At 41.6% G+C, this 24,211-nt stretch overlaps 1 protein-coding gene across 3 annotated transcripts in view; it reads left to right on the forward strand.

Annotated features, from left to right (window-relative positions):
* The window catches only part of CASR (calcium sensing receptor), a 169,236-nt gene that overhangs the window by 22,954 nt on the left and 122,071 nt on the right, over window positions 1-24,211 (forward strand). For 2 of the 3 annotated variants that reach the window (XM_038411835.2, XM_043513115.1), the window contains exon 1: window positions 6,371-6,950. The exons of the other annotated variant lie outside the window; for it this stretch is intronic. The gene's annotated coding sequence lies outside the window, so the exon portion shown is untranslated. Of the gene's footprint in view, window positions 1-6,370; window positions 6,951-24,211 lie in introns of those variants that run through there. 3 annotated transcript variants of the gene reach the window in all.

Raw genomic sequence — 24,211 nt, forward strand, 5'->3', positions numbered from 1 at the left:
AGATTATATTAGTCATTGTGCTATATGCTTTCTGCTCTCATACATCTGCTGTCCCTGACTATTTCAGGCCTATTAAGCTTCCTATGGCCATGTAATTCCTGGGCCCTCACGGCCAATCCATCAGACACAGTGCCATCCTCCAATTCTCTATCCACAATCCCATCTGACTCCAGAGCAGCTAAGTGAGCCAGCAGGAAGGGGTAAAGCTGTGAAAACATTCACATATGTTTCACTGCCTGTAATGTTTTCAATATTCATTTACCTCGACTTCCCTTCCCGCCCAGAGGCTTTTACACTGCCCCTGAATGGTCCCTAGAATCCGAAGATTTAATAGATCATTCCACTCAGTGAGGGCAAAGGGGCAAATGGAATTCTAGTGACCAGATTTGCCATTCAAGAGACATTGATCATGAGTTGCCATTATTTTGCTGGCTCATGTATTAATTAGGGGATTCCTCAACCATTTCCATGATGTAAACCCACATTCTATTCTCTTCCCAAATCCTTGAGCACTTTTTGTGTTGGTTACAGAAATGTATCAGAGGAGATTTTCCAGAGCTCCTTCCATAATCTGCCCCTTATTTATTAAAGCCAGAGCTGGAAAAAATTCATACATGACAACAACCTAAGAAATAGAAAAAGACTCTATTTAAAATATCAAAGGATAGGAGGCTTAGTGAAGTGAACTGAGTGGAGATTTGGGATCGCATGCTTTCTTTTGGATGAGAAGGCCTCTGCCAGATGGGATGGAGGATCAGGCATGATTTAGCACATTAATGTTTTTGTGAATAAGTTGTTACACGCTGAAGTCTTACTGATACATACAGCGTTATGCATATATGTTTTCACATGTGGTGAAAGTAAATTAGCACTTACAGTTTTATACATATAACATGTATATGATGAAAAGAATTCAGTACATAAAAACTCCTGCTAAGAATACTTTAAACAAATGATTGCATGAGCTGAATAGCGCTTAGTCCTCTCTCTTACCTTCTCTTGCCTCTAGGCCTGATTTGGCCACCCTTACTTGCAATAAGTAGTACCCCACTCTGGAAGTAGACCAAATGATATTAATTGCAGAGTTAAATATTGCTCAAGATGGTTGATTCAGGTCCAGTATGGACTTTGCCAGCTGAAATCAAGCCAGGAGTGAGGAGGATACAATTCCTATCTACGACTAGAGCTGATACACTGATAGCTCTATCCCTGAGCCTATTCTATTGAAAAACACCGAATACACTGAATGCAGACTTGGCCAGTTGAGCATGAGTGCAGACAAAAGGATTCCAGGCTTATTTTCATGTGAAGAGAAGAGTGGGAGCTTGTAGGAAGTGAAGAACTGGGGCCCTTCAAGGATAAGCTTTCATAAAATGAAAAGCAACATTTGCAGGAGTCCATGCAGACCTTTTAAATGCTGCAGGGACATCATTGATGCTCCTAATTATGGAGAAAGACCGTAGCTTGAATATCATTAAGGTTGCAACGATGACATTATAAGTCTGATTTTCATAAATCCTCTTGTTTCAGGGTATAAGACAACTACTGACTAATAGGGTAAGGAAGGAATTTCCCCTGTGGAAGTTATTGCATAACTGTCCTTTAGGAACATAAATCTACTCCGTGTAGAAGTCAAGCACAAGAGTTTATTATGCACAGCACTGGCAGAGTGTCACCTTGCTTATTAGGCTCAGAGACACTGCAGAACAATTGATTACAGTGGATTATATGGATTTTCCGTGGGCGGAGGGAAATGATGGGGTAGGCAGTCCCAGACTCCTGGATAGGTCTAGCAGCAAGACAAGATAAGCACAGTAGCCAATGGTCAAAGGTTGCATAATGTCTCCGCCCATGATTTCAGGTTAACAAGTAACACTTAATTAGTACTTCAATAAAATGTATTAGTATAATATATTATATTATAATAATATTATTATTATAATTATATATATATATATATATATGTTGAATACAATTTGGGGTCCATAGGAATGAAGTAACTCCTCTGATTGTCCAACAGGTACATATATAGGGATAAAAGCAAAAAAACATTGAAAAGTATATGGCAGTAAAGATTGTCTTTCAAATTGCTCATTTGTGTTTTTAAGGCAGGCACTGGTGCCTGGGAAAGGGAGGTAGGAGGAGGCCATATCTTATACTGACGTGCTTGAACTTTTCATAAACTCAAGGTTGGTGTGTGGGAAGAACATCTCCCTGAAGAAGAAACGAACACAACTGAAACATGGCTTCTTTGTTCCGTTTGCAACTTTGAATAAGACACAATTATTGCCCCCAACATCTGGCGTTTTGCTGACCAGGCTTATTTTAGCAAAAGCAAGGTTATCTTTGGTTTATTCTGCTTCTCTTAGCTAATCACTATTTGCTAGGTCTCTGACTTCTTGACCAAATTCTGGACTTTGGGCCTGTAGAAAAAGCTGACACAATCCATATATCAGGTTATTACATAACCAACAATGGATTTTGACTCTTCTGTGGTGGTTTTTCATTTTCCTTTGAAGCATCTATATTGGCCGCTGTCAGAGACAGAATCCTAGGCTAAATAGGCTGCTGGTCTGAATAAGTATGGCAATTCCTATGGTCCTACATAGGCTACAAAGTGGATAACGGGTAACTGTGGGAATTGTGGGAAGAGGTAATCAGCATCAAAGTGTGATTGTTGAGAAAACCTTTAACTTACTTTCCCATCTTGTAGATAGGGAAAATTAGCCAGGGAAAATGTATTTCACCCAAGAGCAATTAATAGTGTTGCAGTGGAAGCAAGGGGACTGCTGTGGAAGTTATGCTGGGTGTTAGGACAACTGGTCCTTTTTGAAATGCCTCTGGTTGTACTGGCTGAGAGTCATATGCCTGAGGTATCTTCCCTTTGGTATCCTCAGCAAACATGCAGCCTTGCAGGAAGTTTTCTTTAGTGAATAATTGATAATAACTTTGCCCTTCTACATCACCTTTGATCCAACAGTCTTGCAGTGCTTTGCCCAGGAAGACAAGGATTATTAGTTCCATTCAGGATTCATTAGACAGCATATGATTGTGTCTTCAGTGCTGCATCATGCTCTCCTGCCCTCATGGAATATGCTGGCACAGGACCTGTCCTACAGTGAAAAGCAGCAGAGGGGAGTCAGCAAAAACAACGCTGCCGTTTTCTTCCAACAGACCCCAATACTGTGCTTGAGGTTCTGCGGCCTGTGGTGTGCACAAGCTCAGAATACATGATCATGATGGTCCCCTCTGGCCTTAAAGTCTATGGATATGTCTACACTGTAATAAAAAACCCATGGCACCAAGACTCAGGCTTGCGGGGATTGAGCTGTGGGGCTAAAAATTGCAGTGTAGATGTTCAGGCTCAAGCTGGAGCCTCAACTCTGAGACCCTGCAGTGTAGACATACTCTATGAGCATGATCAGCAGGATAGATCTACATCCCACTGTAGCCACTTCTTCTTCTTCACTGCCCACTTCTGTTCCCCCCACACAACTGTAGTTCCGCCTGTCTAACTTTTCTCTACACCTCTGCCATTGGTGTGAGCCCAATAGGCTTTCCCCATTCACTGGCTCACCCAGACTTCTTACCTCCTTCCCACCACCTCTAGTAACCTCTTTCACAGACTCCCTCCCTAGAGAACTCATCTTCCCTGTCCAAAAGACTCTTCCAAGACCCTTTCCCACCATATATCATTATTTCTTGGGAGTAGTAGTAGGAGAGAGATTAGACACAATGTCCAGGAGCAGAGGAGGGGAGAGACTGGGAAGAGGGTCAGAGGAAAGAAGAGAGAGGGAGAGAGATTGAGGGAGTAGAGGGAACAATTACTACTCAGTTTAGAAAAATAAGAAAAAGGGAAAATGGACACAGAAAAAAGGACAAAGAGATATATCAAGATACAGTATATAAAAATAAAGTAATATAGAAAGGAAAGGGGAAGAAAAAGGACATATAATAAGATCCAAAGTGGTTTATTAATAAACAAGATAGAATTAAATAAAAAAATTACAATAAACAACCCAACAAAAAGCGTTTTTAATAAAAGGGGCAAGCTACAGTACAGCAGTTAGGGCAGTTAGGATAATTTAGGCTCTGATTCAGCATAGTACTGAAGCATATGCTTAGCTTTAAGTATCTGCTTAAGTTTCACTGAAGTCAAATCCCACTAAAGTTAAGCACGTTCTTGATTGTTTTGTTGAATTGATGCCATGTTGAAATTGGCTCACAACAGCTACATGTTTGGGTCCGACTCTGGGAGTAGTACTATTTTTTTAGTACTACTTTATGGAGTAGTTTTGCCTTCTCATATTTAGCCAGGATCGAACTAATATTCCATTTGACCTCTGTTTTGTGACATTGGTGGGACACAATTCCAACGAATTTCTGAAATGGACCCTGACCATATTGCAGATTGGGAAACCAAGCACAGGCAAGTGAAGTGACCAGTCCAAAGTTACGTAGCAAGTCAGTGGCAGAGCCAAGAGTATGATGTAGGCATTGGGTCACAGTCCCCTTTTCTAGTACGTCCCTCGGCCTGCTCCGCTTCTAGCAGCTCCCATTGGCCTGGAGCAGCGAACCGCGGCCACTGGAAGCTGCAATCGGCCGAACCTGCCGACGTGGCAGGTAAACAAACTGGCGCGGCCCGCCAGGGGCTTTCCCTGCACAAGCAGCAGAACAAGTTTGGAAACCACTGGACTATACTAACCTGCTAGCAGAGCTCAGATAGCGTGTTTTTAAGCCTCTCTGTTTTCAGTTTAAACCAGTTTTTACCAAAAAAATCCTGAGTTTTACGAAAAGTATTGTTCATTTTTTTCTGATTTTCACCCTACTTTTGTATTGTTCAAATATATAAAAAATAAGATTTTTTTATTAGGAAAGTACAATACATCGCATGAGATATATGTATTACGATACTACATTAGTCTGTGTGTATATGCAAAGCTGCCTGTTGAAGTATGTATTAGTCTAGAACAGTGGTTCTCAAAGCCAGTCCGCTGCTTGTTCAGGGAAAGCCCTTGGCCTGCCGGACCGGTTTGTTTACCTGCCATGTCTGTAGGTTTGGCTGATCGCAGCTCCCACTGGCCGCGGTTCGCTGCTCCAGGCCAATGGGGGCTGCGGGAAGTGGCACGGGCCGAGGGATGTGCTGGCCGCCCTTCCTGCAGCCCCCATTGGCCTGGAGCGGCGAACCATGGCCAGTGGGAGCTGCGAATGGGCCAAACCTGCGGACGCGGCAGGTAAACAAACTGGTCTGGCCTGCCAGGGGCTTTCCCTGAACAAGTGGCGGACTGGCTTTGAGAACCACTGGTCTAGAAGATACACACAATAAACAAACAGGCACGCACACATGCTTTAAAGTTACTGACAAATCTCACGTCCATCACATACACGCTTCAAGCTGCTAGCAGATAATAGTTTAAAGATTTGACACACTAAAATGGGAAGAAAATGAAAATCTATATCAGGATATGTTTCAGAACACAAGGAAGTATTTGAAAGTTTTAAAAAAACAAAAACAGGAGAAAAGGATGAAGTTGAGTGCATGCACTACAAATGGTGTGGCCAAATTATTAAATGTAAATATTTATAGGCTAATAGTTCTAAGTCTACAACAGTAAACTAACTGTTCAAATGAAAAGTTTTATTTGGGGATTAGAGATATTGTTTTCTTAAACTGAGAGATGGCATTGTGTTTTGAGTTCTGTTTTAGTTCTGCAGCAAACCACATTGAATTCCATTAATAAAAACATTAATCTACTGAATACTCCCCCCGACCTTCTGTTTGCCAAAATAAACCCCAATATTTATCAAGAAAAATTATTAATAGTTTTTCCATCAATTTTCACCTGTGTTTGTTGTTGTGGTAATAAACACTGATAAATTCCTGGGAAAAATAAAATAAAATAAAAACAGAAAATGAAGGACCCTACATGTCTTATAGAAATGCTACTTCTCAAGCAGACTGCTCTTCTAGGAGCTCATAAATACTACGGCTTTAAAGAATTGTTAATTCCTTGTCTAAAGTTTTGAAGAGGCAATTCTGCTGACACATAATACATTTTCTGCATTTCTTTATTTACAAGAAAAGAGGATCATTTGCTCCCACTGCTAAGCTGTAAAATAGGAAACTGATCAAAAATCTGATGATTAACTCCTTAGCAGTGCAGATAGCTATACTGAATGCTCTCATACTCCTCTTCCCATCGATGGCATTATCCTCTCAGCATGGTTCCCGTCACTGTCAGACCCACCAGACACAGTTGCTTACTTTGGCCAACTGGAAAGTTCGAGTTGTATTTTGAATAACAATTGCATAAAATTGTATACTTTGTATAATTTATATACAGCTGCTCTCTGCTCTTCAGTCTCTTTTTCTGTCTGCCTCAATCTCTCTCTCTCATTGCTCTGTGTTCCTCTCCCCTCACTCAAGAAGACAGAAAGGAAACAATTTAAACTGTCCTGAAATTTCTATAACCCTGCTGACCAACCTCCTTCTGAGCCATCTTTTTTTGTTTTTCTTTTTTTCTGAATAGGTAAGGAAGGCTGAGCACAAGTGATTTTAAAAGAAGGAATAGGAGGCTGGGTGGATCAGGGAAGTGGCAACAAGTCTCAGACATTTATTTCTTGCCCACCATTTCAAATCCAGCTTACGCCAGCAATACCTGAAAGTTGATGCCTTTTGATTGTTCATTGACCTGTGTGAAATAAGTTGGAGTCTTTTTTTATTTGCTAGTGCACAAGTATCCACATTAAAAAAAATCACCTGTCACAATACCCACTAATTGATGTTTTATTTGCAGTCTTAGCAAGGAACAGTGACTGAGAAGGCCATAGAGGCTGAACTCCTGTCTGACCCCTAGCACTGTTCCCTCCAAGACTGGACTCAGGCACATTGGCAGATGGTGGGTGTTGGAGAAACATTTCCTGTTGCCTGAGCTGAACCTGCACAGTAGGTAAATGGAGGACTTCATTCCCTAGGGGTATGAATCTGGCACCTTTCACCAGTTCTGCATTTGCTGAAAAAAATAGAAAAAATTATAAATATTGTACATTAGACAGTAAGAGCAAGTCAATTAAGTGATTGTGTTAACACCTGTTACTGGCAAAGCTTCTGTAATACACGTAGGAGAAATGGCATGTTTGAGATGCAGGAATGTATATATAGTATGCAGGAATGTATTATATACTCTGAAAGGCACACATGTTGAATGCCTGTTTCACCTCCAGGCAAAAGTCTAAACGAATCAAACTCTGAAGCAGGGTGCCTTTCCAAAGGGAATACATATGAACGCAAGGAATATATCCCTGGTTCTCTTTCATCCTCGACTGTATACCCATTGGGACTATAGATCTATGCTAGAATTGCTATCCACTTTACAAAAAAGACTCTCTCGATGCCTGGTATAGAAGGAGCAAGCCTGGATTACGCCCTGTCTGATGTGGATTGTAGTAATGTCATCTGAAGACAGCAAGGTCAGGGACACTGGCAATCTAAAAATCACACTTTTTTGTGAAAATATTGTACTCCCTGCTTTACAAGTAATGCCTAAGATGGATATAAATGAAACATATGAGTGAAAAAAGGCTCACTTCTATATTTTTCTGTTTATTTCCTTTCTACCTTTGAAGGCGGGTGCATAGTCAGTTTTATTATCTCCTCTGTTTAATCAGTTTCTCCTTCTGCTTCGGTGGGTCTTTCACACAGCAAAAGGGAGAGGAGATATAAAAACAGGAAAATACTATTGTAAAATCACAAAAATCGTCAGGGACACACAGAAACAAGCATAGTATCTGAAATTGCTTTTAACCCTTTGTACAAATTGATTAATTTCAAGTTAATGGTAGCCTTTTAAAGGGGGGAGTTCCTTCACGGAGGAGGAAAACATGCACTTCTTTGGGGGGAAACAACAGAATTTGCAAGCCATAAAATGGGAAAGAGAGAGGATGAAATTCTGTGATGCATCTCTTGGAAGTGCAGTGCAGAAGGCTCAGTCCAGATGGAAAAAGGGGCAAAGATGGTTTCACGCCACATTTGCATCCTGGAGGTTCTAGGTTGCTCTGGGTTAATGTGGTTCAAAGCATAAATTAGGGGAGCCAGAAGTTGATCTAATTCATGGCAGCTTCCCAAAGGTTGCCTCTAGGCTGTTCTGCAGTCTGTAATTGCATAGAATCGCTTATAATTATTCTCTTCTATTTTGTTCTATTCTTCTCTGCATTCATCACCATAGTATCTGAGCACATTCCAGTACTGGATTAAGCAATGTGACTGACATCTGTCACTATCATTTGTTATCGCAGGGGGAGAAGTGTGCCCCATGGAATGTTTTGTTTGGTTGAATTGTATAGATAGATCAATACATTGCTATATTTAAGTTAGAGAAGGTAAAGTCAAAGAAATGCACCTTGCACTTGGAGAAGAAAGTGGTGAAATTTGTGATGCTCTTTGTTCCTGGGGGAGTTCATTCTGTAATCTCAGACTGGCCCCTGAGAAAGCTCTGTCTACAGCACAGATGAGGTTTACCCTTATTCATAGAACTTATTCATAGAATATCAGGGTTGGAAGGGACCTCAGGAGGTCATCTAGTCCAACTCCCTGCTCAAAGCAGGACCAATCCCCAATTTTTGCCCTGGATCCCTAAATGGCACCCTCAAGGATTGAACTCACAACCCTGTGTTTATTATTGTAGTAAGGTCAAGTTGTACCACAGGAGTGAAGTTGTTGACCATTACCTTCATCCTGGATCTTTAGATTATTTTTTGGCATTCGGAGCCCCAGCCTTTGAGTCCCTTGAAGATATATTTGCTGGTGTCCACAAACTCCAACCTTTTTCTGTAATGGCAGCTGAAAAGATTATTTAGCCAGCGCTGTATCAGCTGGTAGTGATCCATTGCCACTTAGCAGTGTCTGTTCAGAATACCGGTTCAGCACAGCAGGAGCAAAAGTGACAGATTTTCCTGCCTTCCTGCAGGGGAAGAGGAGAAGCTTTTGTGGTGCTCAGTAAATACTCAGAGGCAGGGAGTCTCACAGAGGTCTGCTTCATTCAGTGTCTGAGTCTAACTGATTAGCATTGCACAACATCAGCCAATGCATTACATCACAACCAATTTCAACTTAAAAGTACAGTTCCCCACATCGTCCTTCTCCAGCCAAACATAACAATAATCGATGAACAGTCAACATTAATCTAATGCAGAATTTCAAACACTTATAACCAATCTACTAAGAAAATTTACAAGCAGTGTTCAATTAGTCTTAGCAGTGCTCTGCATTGTTGGTTGGACCTGTGGAGCTCCCCTGGAACACTGGCATTACTGATGTCAGAAAGCAGCAAGTTCACTTGTTCTGATTGTTCCATGCCCGGGGGCTCCGGCTGTAGAGATGTTTGTGCAAGATTATAATTTAGAGATCCTCCCTCATAAGGGACAGTATTATGTATATCGGGATTTGGAGACATGATCTGGAAGCAGGGGTAGAGAACACAGGGTAGCTGCATAAAGCAGTTCACCACAGAAGCTCTCTAGTTTGTTTTTCATAAAAGTTTTATTCTTTTCTTTTTCACTGGATTGTTGTTCAATGAACCCCAAGATTACTACTTGGTGTCAGATGTGCCAAATGTGAAAGAGACTGCAGTCATTTTGAGGCTAACTCCTGATTTTGAAACCGAAAGCAATGGAAAGGAGAGCATATGTAGCAGCAGAGAAAAACAAAGATTTTTGTGTGTATTTTATGAATACATTATTAGCTTGACTAGCTTAAGAAGAGAAGAAAGCAAAAAATGAATGTGTGGGAACCTCCATCCAGTTTGCAATTGTCAGACAATGTTGCAGAGAACTGGAAGAAATTCCAACAGAGATTTGAATTGTATTTAGCAGCCACGGGGGGTAGGAGAAAAATGATAATGAGAAAACATCAATCTTGTTGTTGGGGAGATAGCACTGGATATTTAAAACAACTTTAAGTTTGAAGAAGGTGAAAGCAAGAAGTTAATTAAAATACTGACTAATTTTAAGGAACATTGCATTCCAAAAAGGAATAAGACACAATTTTTTTACATGCATGCAAAAAATTGATGACACCATAGAGCAACATGTCACAGAATTAAGTACACTGAGTAAAACATTTGGGACTTTGGTGAGTTGACACAATCTCTAGTCAGAGATAGAATCTTTTGTGGCATTAAAAGCAATATGTTAAGAGAGAGACTGCTCTCTGAAGGAGATTTAACTTTAGAAAAAGCTCTCCAGATATGCAGGGCAGCAGAAACTGTCAAAGCAGAAGCCAAAGAGCTAAATTCACCAGAAGTGGTTATCCACATACTAAGTACAAGAGTATGGCCAGGAAAAGTCAAATCTACTCGCTATGAAAGTCACTGCTAGGGGGAAGACTGGATAAAGATAGTTATGTGGAAGGTGTGGATCACAGCATGACCCCAAACAGTGTTTTGCTTCTGAGAAACACTGTCATAAAAGTGGGGAAAATAATCATTTTTGCAAAATGTTACAGATCCCACATGCAAAAAAGTTAAGTGCATTTGGTTGAAGACAACCTGGTTGAGTATTAAAAAAAAAAAAAAAATGCTGGGACCAAGCAATCCTGATGAGAGGGACTGGATACTGCCCTGTGAAAGTGAAAGAAACAATTATTCCAGTCAGGCACAGGAGCTCAGATTAATAGTCTGTTTGAACAAGATTATGAGGCACTGAAAATAACACTAATACTAGGACCAACAAAAATAAAAGTAACTGATTATTCTGGAACAAATATACCAGTGCAGGGGAGGTGTACTGTTATCATCAACTATACACACGCCATGTACAGACTCCCATTCGTTCTAGCGCCAAAGGAGGTGATACCAATTTTAGGCCTGGCCACCAGATTAAAACTTAATCTGGTAAATTGGGTGCGCTCACTACAAGATCATACTGAACCTGGCAGGGAGGCACTCCTTCAGGAACATTGTGATTTGTTTCAAGGGTTGGGTAGCTTGCAGGATGAACATACCATCCAGATAAACAAGCAGGTGCCTCAAATTATCCATTGGTGTAGAAAGGTGCCATTTGCACTTCATGATAAACTCAAGGCTGATCTTGCAAATTTGGAAGTAATGCAAGTAATACAAACAATTAAGGAGCCAATGGAATAGGTGAGCTCTGTAGTCATTGTGGAGAAAAATAATGGCCAGCTACTCAGATGCTCAGATCCCAGAAACTTCAACAAGACTATAAAAAGAGAACATTTCAAACTGCCAACAAGAGAAGAGATTATGGCTCAATTTGTGAATGTACACAGTTATCATATATTGGATGCCTCCTCAGGATTTTGACAGCTACAGTTAATTGAAGAAAGTTCAAAACTATGTACCTTTAATTTCCCATTTGGAAAATACAGAATCTTATGGCTACCATTTGGCATAGCTTCAGCACCAGAAGTGGACCACAAAACCATACATATGATCTGTGAACATATTAACAATGTTGACACCTCAGTGGATGATATCATCATCTGAGGCTTACCTAAAGAGGAACATGGCTATAGACTTCAGGAAGTTTTGGATGAAACTAGAGCTGCAAACTTGAAACTAAATAGGGAGAAGTGTGTTTTATGGGTTCCAGAACTGACTTTTATTGGAGATATTATTTCCAACAAAGATGTAAACCTGATAAGAGGAAAATTTTGGCCATTGAAATGATGCCTCATCCCCAGTCAAAGAAAGATGTCCAGGGGTTTCTGGGAATGGTTAATTATCTTGGAAAATACATACTTTATCTATAAAAGCAGCGGATTTGAGAAAACTCCTAGAAAATAAAAATGAATGGTACTGGTGTGTAGAACAGGAGGAATCATGGGAAGGTTTGAAACAAAAACTGATACAAGAACCAGTGCTGAAGTTTTATGCACCAGGCAGTCCTATTAAAATTTCAGCAGATGCTTCACAGTCTGGGTTAGATGCAGTGATTTTACAGAAACATGAGAATTGTTGGAAACCAGAGGCGTACACATCCAAATCACTGACTGATGCAGAAACCAGATATGCACAGATTGAGAAGGAGCTTTTAAGGATATTGTTTGCCTGTAAGAGATTCAGTCAATATATTTATGGCCAGGCAGTGGATGTTGAAACAGACTAATGGCCCCTGATAGCATTATCTGGAAAACTGCTAAATGACTGTGCCTTAAGGATTCAAAGAAAGATGATAAGACTATAAAAATATGATTTGGTTGCGACCTATATGCCAGATAAATTCATGTTCACTGCAGATGCTTTTTCCAGAATGGTGACTCTTACTACAAAACCAGAAAAGACCTTACTGATAGAGATGCAAGCTGTATAAATCTGATTGTAAAGTCAATTCCTTTAGCTAACAGGAAACTGCAACAAATAAGAGGGGAAACACAAAAAGATGAATTGTGGGGATCCTTAAAGAGTTGGGGATGATTAAAGAGTAGCCTGAAGAAGTGAAGTGAGCAGTTACTGTCCAAGTATAAGTTTCAGAGTAGCAGCCGTGTTAGTCTGTATTCGCAAAAAGAAAAGGAGTACTTGTGGCACCTTAGAGACTAACAAATTTATTAGAGCATAAGCTTTCGTGAAGTGAGCTGTAGCTCACGAAAGCTTATGCTCTAATAAATTTGTTAGTCTCTAAGGTGCCACAAGTACTCCTTTTCTTTTTGTCCAAGTATAAGAGACTATTGGAACTGCAGACATGAATTTACTGTGATAGATGGGGTGATTTTCAATGGTAGAAAGGTTGTAAATACCATTGAGCCTTCGGAAAGAAATGCTACAGACGATCCATGACGGTCATCCATGAATTGAGAAGTGCAAACAACGTGCACGAGATGTATTGACTGTGGATCATTCATGACATTACTAATGTGGTAGAAAACTAGTCTCATGCTTGAAATACAAGCCATGCCAACAGGCAGAGCCGCTGAGACCTTGCCCAGTTGCACAAAGGCCTTATGAGAAGGTAGTCACTGACTTATTTACCTGGCAATCAAAATAGTCACAAATTTAATAGTCACAGATTATTTTGCTCTATATCCAGAAATTTGCACTGCACAGTTCTAATAGTAAGTCAGTGATAGCAGGCATGAAGGGAATCTTTTCCAGACATGGAATTCCAGATGAAGTCTTTAGGGATAATTGGCTGCAATTTTCCAGTGCAGATTTTAGGCAGATTGCCCTAGATTGAGATTTTCTCACAAAATCTCTCACAAAATATCAAGTCCAAATTACCCCCAGTCATATGGACTTGTGGAAAGGTCGATGTAGACAGTAAAGAACCTTATGAAAAAGACTTTCAACAGTGGGAATTATTTTCATAAAACTTTATTGATTTACCAAAGTACACCTCTGGGGAATGGCTCTTCTCTAGCTCAGCTATTAAAGGGAAGAAGGATCAGATCTAATTTACCAATCACTGATAACGTGCTGAAATCTCATGACAATTAAACTATATGGAAGATGAAAGAAAATCAGAAGGGAAGCAGAAATATTATTTTGAAAAAAAGGGCCTGTGATCATATTTAATCTAGGTGATAGAGTGTGCCTGAGGAATCACACCGCTAATGCTTGGAACCAAATGGGTTACCATTAAAGGACAGCTGCATCCAAAGTCTTACATAGTCCAGATGGACCAAGGGAACACATTTCAGCATAATCAGGGATTTAAGAATAATCACAGAATGTTCCAAAACACTGACAGTCGATGTGGATTCCGGCATTTACCAACTGACTTGATTGTTTAATCATCAATGGACAAAGGAGAAACTGTCAAGCAACAAGAGAACAACTCAGATGTTAATGAAAGGCTGATACTAAGATCAGAGAGAGAGATTAAATGTCCTGAAAGACTTGTGGAGACTTTCTAACCTGCCTGAAGAAAGGGTACTTGAGGAAAGTAAGTGGAAAGTGAGCTGGTAAGCTCTCCTCTCTAGGTAGTTGACATGTTGTGTTTATGGAAATTTACTAGATGGGCTGAGAATTTAATGTATGTGTTATTAGATAGTTATCTTTTTACATATATATATATATATATATATATATATATATATATATATATATATATATATATATATATATACGTAAAAAGATAACAAGAGCTAATTGTTTTTTTAGGAGGGACGATGTAGAGATATGTTTGTGTAAGATTATAATTTATAGGGGCTCCCTCATAAGGGAAAGTAATATGAATATACGAATATGGAGACATGTCCTGGAACCAGGGATAGAGAACACAGAGTAGCTGTGTATACCAGTTCACCACAAAAACTCTCTAATTTGTTTTTCATAGAAGTTTTATTCTTTTCTCATTCACTGGTTTGTTGTTTCATGAACCCCAGGATTATAACACAGGCATTTCAACTTACTGTGGTTGTTTCCTCTCTGAGACCCACTCGAGCAAGACGGGTGACTCAGTGCCCTTTATCTCCTTCCCTTCTGAGATCTGGAGAAAGTGTCACCTGTTCCTCCTCTGTATGAGTCCACCTGGAATGACACCCTTATAGGTCTTCAGGGCTACATCTTCTGATACCACTGCTGTTTGTGACCACTGTTTTCCATCATAGATATGCACAGAGTCATGTTCATGAAATGGTGGCAATTCCCAGGACCCAAAACCATATTGAATGTTTATTTTGCCTTACCTGTCTCAGTTTTCTGTTGGCCAAAACATCAGCAGGTGACAATCATGCTTCAGTGGTGTCCTTCTGTAATTTAACAGTGCTAAATACAGATCAAAGTCTGACTCCGAAGCTTTTTTCAGTTGGAGCTTTATTCTTTTGACACTGTTTTCCATCAGCCCATTGAGTTGGGGATAATGAGGACTGGTGGTTACATATCTAAACCTTTGCAAACTGCTTAAACTCATACCCATCAAACTAGCCCCTTGACAGAAATTACTATGTCAGGTATAGCACTTCTAGCAGAAAAAGATTTGATATGAACAATAATCGGCTTAGCTGTAGTATTTTCTAGTAAGGCTATCTCATGGAAGTGAGAATAATAATCTGGGAAAATTACATAGATTTTTCCAGGCAATGTAAACAAATCTATGCCTGTTTTGTTCAAGGGGGGCAATTATTCCTGTACCACCACCATGGGCCCTTTTGCTTGACGTGTCCTGTGTATGTTTGGCATATACAACAAGCCTTAACAGCTTCCTCAATGTCACTGGTCATTTGAGGCCAGTATAAAATGTCTCTGGTCCATCTTTTAGATTTTTCAATCCCTAAATGACCTTCGTGTATTTTTTTTAACATATGTTTCTTAGGAATCTCTATCATGGTGATTTTAAACAAAATCCCATCTAGGTCTCTGGGCTTCCTTTTCAGTTGATAATAACATGGGCTGGGAATATGTTGTCCTGGCCACTCAGTGCAAATAGCTTTAATTATTTTCTGTAGGGTATCCTCTTGAACAGTAGCTCTGGCCGTCACAGTCCACATTTTGTCTGAGACTGGACAGATTTTTTTTTATCAGATTGACAAGTACAAAATCTAGGTTTGGACTTTGCTCCGTTGTATTTTTGTCAAGTGCTCTAGAGAGTGTCTGCACCTACCAAATCTCTCCCAAGTTTGCATTCAGTTTACAAATCATACATTTATAACTGATAAAATAGTCCCTGTGTTCTTGGGGGAGTGTCTTCCAGGCCCATTTTGGTAATGGTGATAAGTGTTTTATGGTCAGTTTCAGCTAATACTGGCATCCTGTAAAGAAATGAAACCTTTTACAACCATGGCCTAAGGCCAAAGTTTCCTTCTCTATTTGAGCATATTGATACTCAGTTTATGTTAGTGCTTATGACTCATAAGCCACTGGTCTCCAAGTTTGACCAGCTGTTGTAAGAGCACTGCACCAATGCCCTCCTTAGAATTGTCCATGGACAACTTAGTTTTACACTTACTATCATAGTAACCCATGACTGGGGCCTCTTTAATAAACTCCTTCCGTTTCTCAAACACCTTATTAAGATTTTCATCCCATGTCACTGGGCATCTTTGCAGAATAGTGCTCTCATATTGCTGATTTGGACGGAATAGGCACAGATTTCCCTACATAGTTCATCATTCCAAGGAATCTTTGGAGCCTTTCCTTGTCTGTTGGGATAGGCATGGGCGCCAGGTTTGTATAATTTTTGGTGGTGCCAGGAACGGGTCCAAGTGGAGCCGTCCCATCCATAGGGTTCCCACTTCAGGGAGATGTGGGGTCCAGGGCAGCCTGCGGGGTTAGCGGGGGGTCTGGCGCTGGCAGCAGCAAGCCACCCGGGCCCAGCCTGCCCCACTCTGCCCCACCAGCTCCTGGCATCACTCGGGGGAGAGGGTGGAAGCCATAAAGAGGTGGGGCAAGGGCTTGGGGGAAGGAGTGGAGTGGGGGCGGGGAAGGGGCAGGAAGAGGTGGGGCAGGGCAGGCTGGGGCCGGGTTGCTCACTGCTGCTGGCACCAGACCCCCTGCTAACTCCCCAGGCCGCCCTGGATCCCATGTCCCTCTGAAGTGCAGGGGCCCTCAAAGCGTGGGGCCCAGGATGGTTGCCCCAGTCCATCCTATGGACAGGATGGCTCTGAAAATATAAGCCCAAATATTGATGGAGCCAGGCCCATCTTCCTGAATATTGGTGGAGCATGGGCACCACGGGCCCATATAATTTGCCACTTATGGGGACAAGCATATTTGTTCTGGCTTCAACCTTACTGCGAACTGCTTGTACACCTTGCTGTGTTAGCTTCTCTCCCAAATATATGTTATTTTTGTTATATGGAATTTACATATAACATTTAAGGCCTGGCTTGGCAAAGCCCTAGCTGGGATGATTTAGTGGGGTTTGGTCCTGCTTTGAGCAGGGGTTGGACTAGATGACCTCCTGAGGTCTCTTCCAACCCTGATATTCTATGATTCTACATATTCGTTTGTTTACTTTAGTTCTGCAGCTCTGGCTCTTTCCAGAGTTACACAGAACCTCTGGGCCTGTTCTTCTACTGTTTTTCCCCAGATCAAAGTGTCATCTATGTAAACCGTAGTCCCCTGTAGACCATCAAAAATGTGTCATATTTTCCAGTGAAACATCTCAGGTGTTGAGCAAAACCCAAATAGCACTCTGTGGAAATAGAAAAGGAGTACTTGTGGCACCTTAGAGACTAACAAATTTATTAGAGCATAAGCTTTCGTGAGCTACAGCTCACTTCATCGGATGCATTTGGTGGAAAAAATAGAGGAGAGATTTATATACACACACACAGAGAACATGAAACAATGGGTTTATCATACACTTGTAGAAAGTGGTGTTGGAGAGCTACCTAGTAGCCTCTTGTTCATACTCCGACCTATTCATGATGACGACACTTTCTACAAGCCATTACCCTCTGATCCCACTGAGAGTTACCAAAAGAAACTACAGCATTTGCTCAAGAAACTCCCTGAAAAAGCACAAGAACAAATCCGCACAGACACACCCCTGGAGCCCCGACCTGGGGTATTCTATCTGCTACCCAAGATCCATAAACCTGGAAATCCTGGACGCCCCATCATCTCAGGCATTGGCACCCTGACAGCAGGATTGTCTGGCTATGTAGACTCCCTCCTCAGGCCCTTCGTTACCAGCACTCCCAGCTATCTTCGAGACACCACCGATTTCCTGAGGAAACTACAGTCCATTGGTGATCTTCCTAAAAACACCATCCTAGCCACTATGGATGTAGAAGCCCTCTACACCAACATTCCACACAAAGATGGACTACAAGCCGTCAGGAACAGTATCCCCGATACTGTCACGGCTAACCTGGTGGCAGAACTTTGTGACTTTGTCCTGACCCATAACTATTTCACATTTGGTGACAATGTATACCTTCAAATCAGCGGCACTGCGATGGGTACCCGCATGGCCCCACAGTATGCCAACATTTTTATGGCTGACTTAGAACAACGCTTCCTCAGCTCTCGTCCCCTAATGCCCCTACTCTACTTGCGCTACATTGATGACATCTTCATCATCTGGACCCATGGAAAAGAAGCTCTTGAGGAATTCCACCATGATTTCAACAATTTCCATCCCACCATCAACCTCAGCCTGGACCAGTCCACACAAGAGATCCACTTCCTGGACACTACGGTGCTAATAAGCGATGGTCACATAAACACCATCCTATATCGGAAACCTACTGACTGCTATTCCTACCTACATGCCTCTAGCTTTCATCCAGATCATACCACTCGATCCATTGTCTACAGCCAAGCGCTACGATATAACCGCATTTGCTCCAACCCCTCAGACAGAGACAAACACCTACAAGATCTCTATCATGCATTCCTACAACTACAATACCCACCTGCTGAAGTGAAGAAACAGATTGACAGAGCCAGAAGAGTACCCAGAAGTCACCTACTACAGGACAGGCCCAACAAAGAAAACAACAGAACGCCACTAGCCATCACCTTCAGCCCCCAACTAAAACCTCTCCAACGCATCATCAAGGATCTACAACCTATCCTGAAGGACGAGCCATCGCTCTCTCAGATCTTGGGAGATAGACCAGTCCTTGCTTACAGACAGCCCCCCAATCTGAAGCAAATACTCACCAGCAACCACACAACAGAACCACTAACCCAGGAACCTATCCTTGCAACAAAGCCCGTTGCCAACTCTGTCCACATATCTATTCAGGGGATACCATCATAGGGCCTAATCACATCAGCCACACTATCAGAGGCTCGTTCACCTGCGCATCTACCAATGTGATATATGCCATCATGTGCCAGCAATGCCCCTCTGCCATGTACATTGGCCAAACTGGACAGTCTCTACGTAAAAGAATGAATGGACACAAATCAGACGTCAAGAATTATAACATTCAAAAACCAGTTGGAGAACACTTCAATCTCTCTGGTCACTCGATCACAGACCTAAGAGTGGCTATACTTCAACAAAAAAGCTTCAAAAACAGACTCCAACGAGAGACTGCTGAATTGGAATTAATTTGCAAACTGGATACAATTAACTTAGGCTTGAATAGAGACTGGGAATGGATGAGTCATTACACAAAGTAAAACTATTTCCCCATGGTATTTCTCCCCCCCACCCCACCCCCCACTGTTCCTCTGATATTCTTGTTAACTGCTGGAATTAGCCTACCTGCTTGTCACCATGGAAGGTTTTCCTCCTTTCCCCCCCCTGCTGTGGGTGATGGCTTATCTTAAGTGATCACTCTCCTTACAGTGTGTATGATAAACCCATTGTTTCATGTTCTCTGTGTGTGTGTATATAAATCTCTCCTCTATTTTTTCCACCAAATGCATCCGATGAAGTGAGCTGTAGCTCACGAAAGCTTATGCTCTAATAAATTTGTTAGTCTCTAAGGTGCCACAAGTACTCCTTTTCCTTTTCTTTTTGCGAATACAGACTAACACGGCTGCTACTCTGAAATCTGTGGAAATAGTCTCTCCCAAAGGGTTATTGAATGTGCACAAATGTGTGCTCCGTGTTTCTATGGGCATCTGCCTCATGAAGTGTAGAAAAATATTTGGCATTGGCCATCTCCCCAAAAATAGTGGAAAATGCTCCCTTTTTACATATTTATTTAATTCTTATGGGTCTTTACATAGGCAAAAGATTCCTTCTCCTTCCCCCCTCCCCCAGATAATGAGCAATGAATGTATTCAGTCTGTTGGTTCTTCCACTTGCTCTATGATGGAGCACATTTGTTGGTCATAGTGGGAAAAAGAGACATTACCTTTCGCTTAAGTATAGACCCCAAAAAACCTATCCAGCTCCTCTTTTAGCCTCTGCCTTAGGGAGAGGGGAACTTTCTCGGGCTGTGGTGAATTGTGGGGTGGTTGTGCTCTCTTAGCTGTACTCTTTTGAGAGCTCATCTATCCCTTAGAAGACGTCCTCACACACTTCCTCAATTGTTTTGGTGCCCTACCACTCCGATGAGTGCAACCTCTTGATGACACCTAGGCTTGTTTTGCTTTTAAACCAATAATGGTTTACGGGTACTATTACAAATTGTATCTTTTCCATTTTATTTACCCATACACTAAGTTCACATACTCTTTAGTGGGGATAAGATTACCATTGTAATCCTTGGGTTTTACTGATTTATGTTCTACTGCCTGTGGCTTTTCTGTTAGTGTTAATATCTCTGTTTCTTGTACCACATTGGCTTGTGCAATTGTGCTCAACTTAAAATCAATAAATGTCCCATTTGGTTTCAGGGCAATATTCTGTTTATCTTGTGCTGCAGAGTTGTCTCTTTCTCCTAGAAGAATTCCTCTGAGCTAGCGGTGCTGTTGTCAGTTTCTTTGTCCATGCAGCGCACACTGCTAGCATGTGCCAGCTCTTTCAGAGTGATGTAATTCATTGCAGTTTTTGCGTAGTTTTCCATGGGCTGGGCATTGTCTTGGCTTGTATTGTTTGCCACCACATCTCTCTCTGGTTTCTTTTCTTGTAGTATTTTGGATTGTCTATCATGCACACAGTGGCATAGTACTTTCCCTGCTGCATACGCTTCAGACTGGGTAACTTCTGTTGCTTGGCAAATTCTAATTGGTTTGTCCAGGGTTAATTTGGTGTCTACCATTAGGCTCTCTCTCAGTTTTTTTGTCCCAGATCCCAGTCACAATCTGGTCTCTTCTCAGTGACAGCCCCCCAAAGTTTGAAGATTGGCTCTTCAGCCTTTGAACACTTAAGCTCTTTCTTTTTGCACTCTGTCTAAAAACATCTCTCTTATATGTTTCATTTTATGTGGAGTGCAGCACTCTTCAAGTTTCTGTATCACAGTTTAATAGTTAGCCTCCTCTGCCTGAGATAACCGAAAACTGTTAAACACATTAAGTGCTTCAGAGCTAGCTATTGTCAGAATCAGGCGATCTTTTGACTGTCTTCCCTTTTTGTTGGCACCCATTGCTTTCAGATAGAGAATGCAGAGCTGTTTAAGCCTTCTCCAGTTGTATTTCACATTTCCAGAGAGTTTCAGTTCTGATGGAGCTTTTAATTGCTCCATTCTTCCACTCAAGATATTTTCTTAGTTGGTTTTATTCCTGGCCCCATGTGGTGTTCAGTGACCACTCAGAGCCAAGAAGCCCGACAGAGATCTGCTTCTGTCTGAGTTCTATCTAACTCATCAGCACTGCAGCCCATAAGCCTCTGCATAACATAAAATGATTCCAAATGGCTCTTGCAGTTCCCCCAGCTTTCATTCATAAGGACTTCATTAGTTCAGGCCTGACAAAGCCCTGGCTGGGATGATTTAGTGGGGGATTGGTCCTGCTTTGAGCAGGGGATGGGACTAGATGACCTCCTGAGGGCCCTTCCAACCCTGAGATTCTATGGTTCTATGACTAATAGTCACCTGCTGCCCAGGAAATATTCTGTGCCTGAGCATGTGGCTACCAGCTGGCTTCCTAGTAAAGAGCCCATGGGCGAGGAAAAGGAGGCATGCATAGAAGGGATCTTTCAGGAACTTGAATTTATTCTCCACCATGTCTTCCATATTCCCCTGCCTGCATTAAAACCTCCATGTGAAGTGATAAAATCGAGTCACCAATTCCGGATGCAGACACATCAGACACCAGGCACAGACTTCCATCATGGATATCGAGTCAGACTTTGAATAATTTCAGCTGGAGATTCCAGACAAAGAGAGAGTGGGAGCGAGAAAGACCATCACCACTTCACTTGTCTGCCTTCCATTCAGTGCACTGGGCTGAAGTGATTCAGTGCACCACATGCACATGTTGCGGCTCCTACCTGTTCCCTTTGTTTGCAGAACTCATGCATATCCTCCCTTTCTTCCCCTTCACACTTCAAAGTTAGCACAGGGTGGGTAGGTTGGGCCAAATTATATTACGTTTATATTTATTGTATTTGACTCACAGTTCTCAGATCTGGTCACTGTAAATACAAGGGATAAAATGGAGTATACAAGAATCATAGAATTGTAGGGCTGGAAGGGTCCTCGAGAAGTCATCAAGTTCAGTGCCCTGCACTGAATCAGGACCAAGTAAACCTAGATCATCCCTGTCCAATCTGTTTTTAAAAACTTCCAGTGATGGGGATTCCACAGCCTCCCTTTGAAGTCTGTTCTAGAGGTTAAATACCCTTATACAGTAGTTAGAAAGTTTTTTCTGATATCTAATCTAAATAAACCCATTACTTCTTGTCATAACTTCAGGGGACATGGAGAACAATCGAATACCATTCTCTTTATTACAGCACTTAACATATTTGAAGACTATTATTAGGTTCCTGCTCAGTCATCTTGTCTCAAGACTAAATATGCCCAGATTTTTTAATCTATTCTCATAGGTCAGCTTTTCTAATCCTTTTATCATTGTTATTCTCCTCTGGACTCTCTCCAATTTGTTCATATATTTCCTAAATTATGGTGTACAGAACTGGACACAAAACTCCATCTGAAACTTCACCAGTGCTGAATAGAGTAGGACAGTTATCTCCTACATCTTACATATAACATTCATGTTAATAAAACCTTGATATATGACACTCCTGTTAATAAAACCTTGTTTTCTCATATTCAATGTATGATCCACTGTAACTCCTAGATCATTTTCAGCAGTACTACTACCTAGCCAATTATTCTCCATTTTGTATTTGTGCATTTGATTTTTCCTTCCTAAATGAAGTACTTTGCATTTGTCTTTACTGAATTTCATCTTGTTGAATTCAGACCAATTCTCCAATTTGTCAGTCATTTTGAATTCTAATCCTGTCCTTCAAAGTGCTTGCAACCCCTCCCAGGTTGGTATCATCTGCAAATTTTATAAGCATGCTCTTCACGCCCTTATCTAAATCGTTAATGACAATAATGCATAGTACCAGACCCAGGACTGACTTCGTGGAACCCTATTACATAAGCCCTTCCAATTTCACTGCAAACCATTGATAACTACTCTTTGTCCTGGTCTACACTGGGGGGGGGGGGGGCGCGTCGACCTAAGATACGCAACTGGAGCTGGAGTTTCAGAGTCGACGGGGAACACGTTCAGGGATAAACGAGATGTGATAAATCGATCCCCAATAGATCGATCACTACCTGCCGAACCGGCAGGTAGCAAAGACCTGCCCTTTGAGTGTGGTCTTTGAGTGTGGTCTTTTAACCAGTTGTGGATGCACCTTATAGTAATTTCATCTAAACTGCTTTTCCATAGTTTGCTTATGAGACTGTCATGTGGGGCTGTGGTCAAAAGTTTTACTAAAATCATGATATATCATGTCTGCTGTTTCCCCATATCCACTAGGCCAGTGACCCTGTCAAAGAGTGAGATTAGGTTGGTTTAGCGTGCTTTGTTCTTGACACATCCAGGTTGGCTGTTCCTTATAATCCTATTATCCTCCAGGTGCTTATAAATGGATTGTTTAATAATTTGTTTCAGTATCTTTCCAGGTATCAAAGTTAGGCTGACTGGTTTATAATTTCCTGAGTCCTCTCTGTGCCCCCTTTTAACGATAGTACTATGTTTGCCCTTCTTCAGTCTTCTGGGACCTCATTTGTCCTTCAGGAGTTCTCAAAGACAGTTGCTGACAGTTCTGAGATTGCTTCAGCTAGTTCCATAAGTACCTTAGGATGAATTTCATCAGGCCCTGCTGATCTGAATACATCTAACTTATCTAAATATTCTTTAACTTGTTCTTTCCCTATTTTGGCTTGTTTTCCTTCCCCTTTCTTGTTAACATTAATTGTGTTGAGTATCTGGTCACCATTAACCTTTTTAGTTAAAGCAAAAGGTTAGTGAAACAAAATAGGTATTAAATACCTCAGCTTTCTTGATGTCATCAGTTATTAGCTGTCTTTGCCCACTAAGAAGAGGGCCTACACTTTTCTTCATCTCTTTCTTGCTTCTAGATTTAAAGAATGTTGTCTTATTGCCTTTTATGTCCCTTGCTAGGTGTAACTAATTTTGTACCTTAGCCCAGGTTTGCTGATGGGGGAAGGAGGGGTAAGGGGGCAATTGCCTAGAGGCCCGGGCGATTTAAAAGGACTTGGGGGTGGCGGTGGCTGCAGCTGGAAACCCCGGGACCTTTTAAATCGCCCAGGTAGACTGAAGGGCTCCTAGGCGTGTGCGGGGTGGTACCGGCAGCAGCGAAGGCAGCTGGGCGGGCATGTGGAAGCTCTGGCCATGCCGGAAGAGTGCGCCCAGCAGCACAGCTGGCAGCTCGTTGGACACCAGCTAGCACAGCCCAAATGTCAGGCGGGCCTTTC

This window comes from Dermochelys coriacea, chromosome 1 (genome assembly GCF_009764565.3).
Source record: "Dermochelys coriacea isolate rDerCor1 chromosome 1, rDerCor1.pri.v4, whole genome shotgun sequence".
Lineage (NCBI taxonomy): Eukaryota > Metazoa > Chordata > Testudines > Dermochelyidae > Dermochelys > Dermochelys coriacea.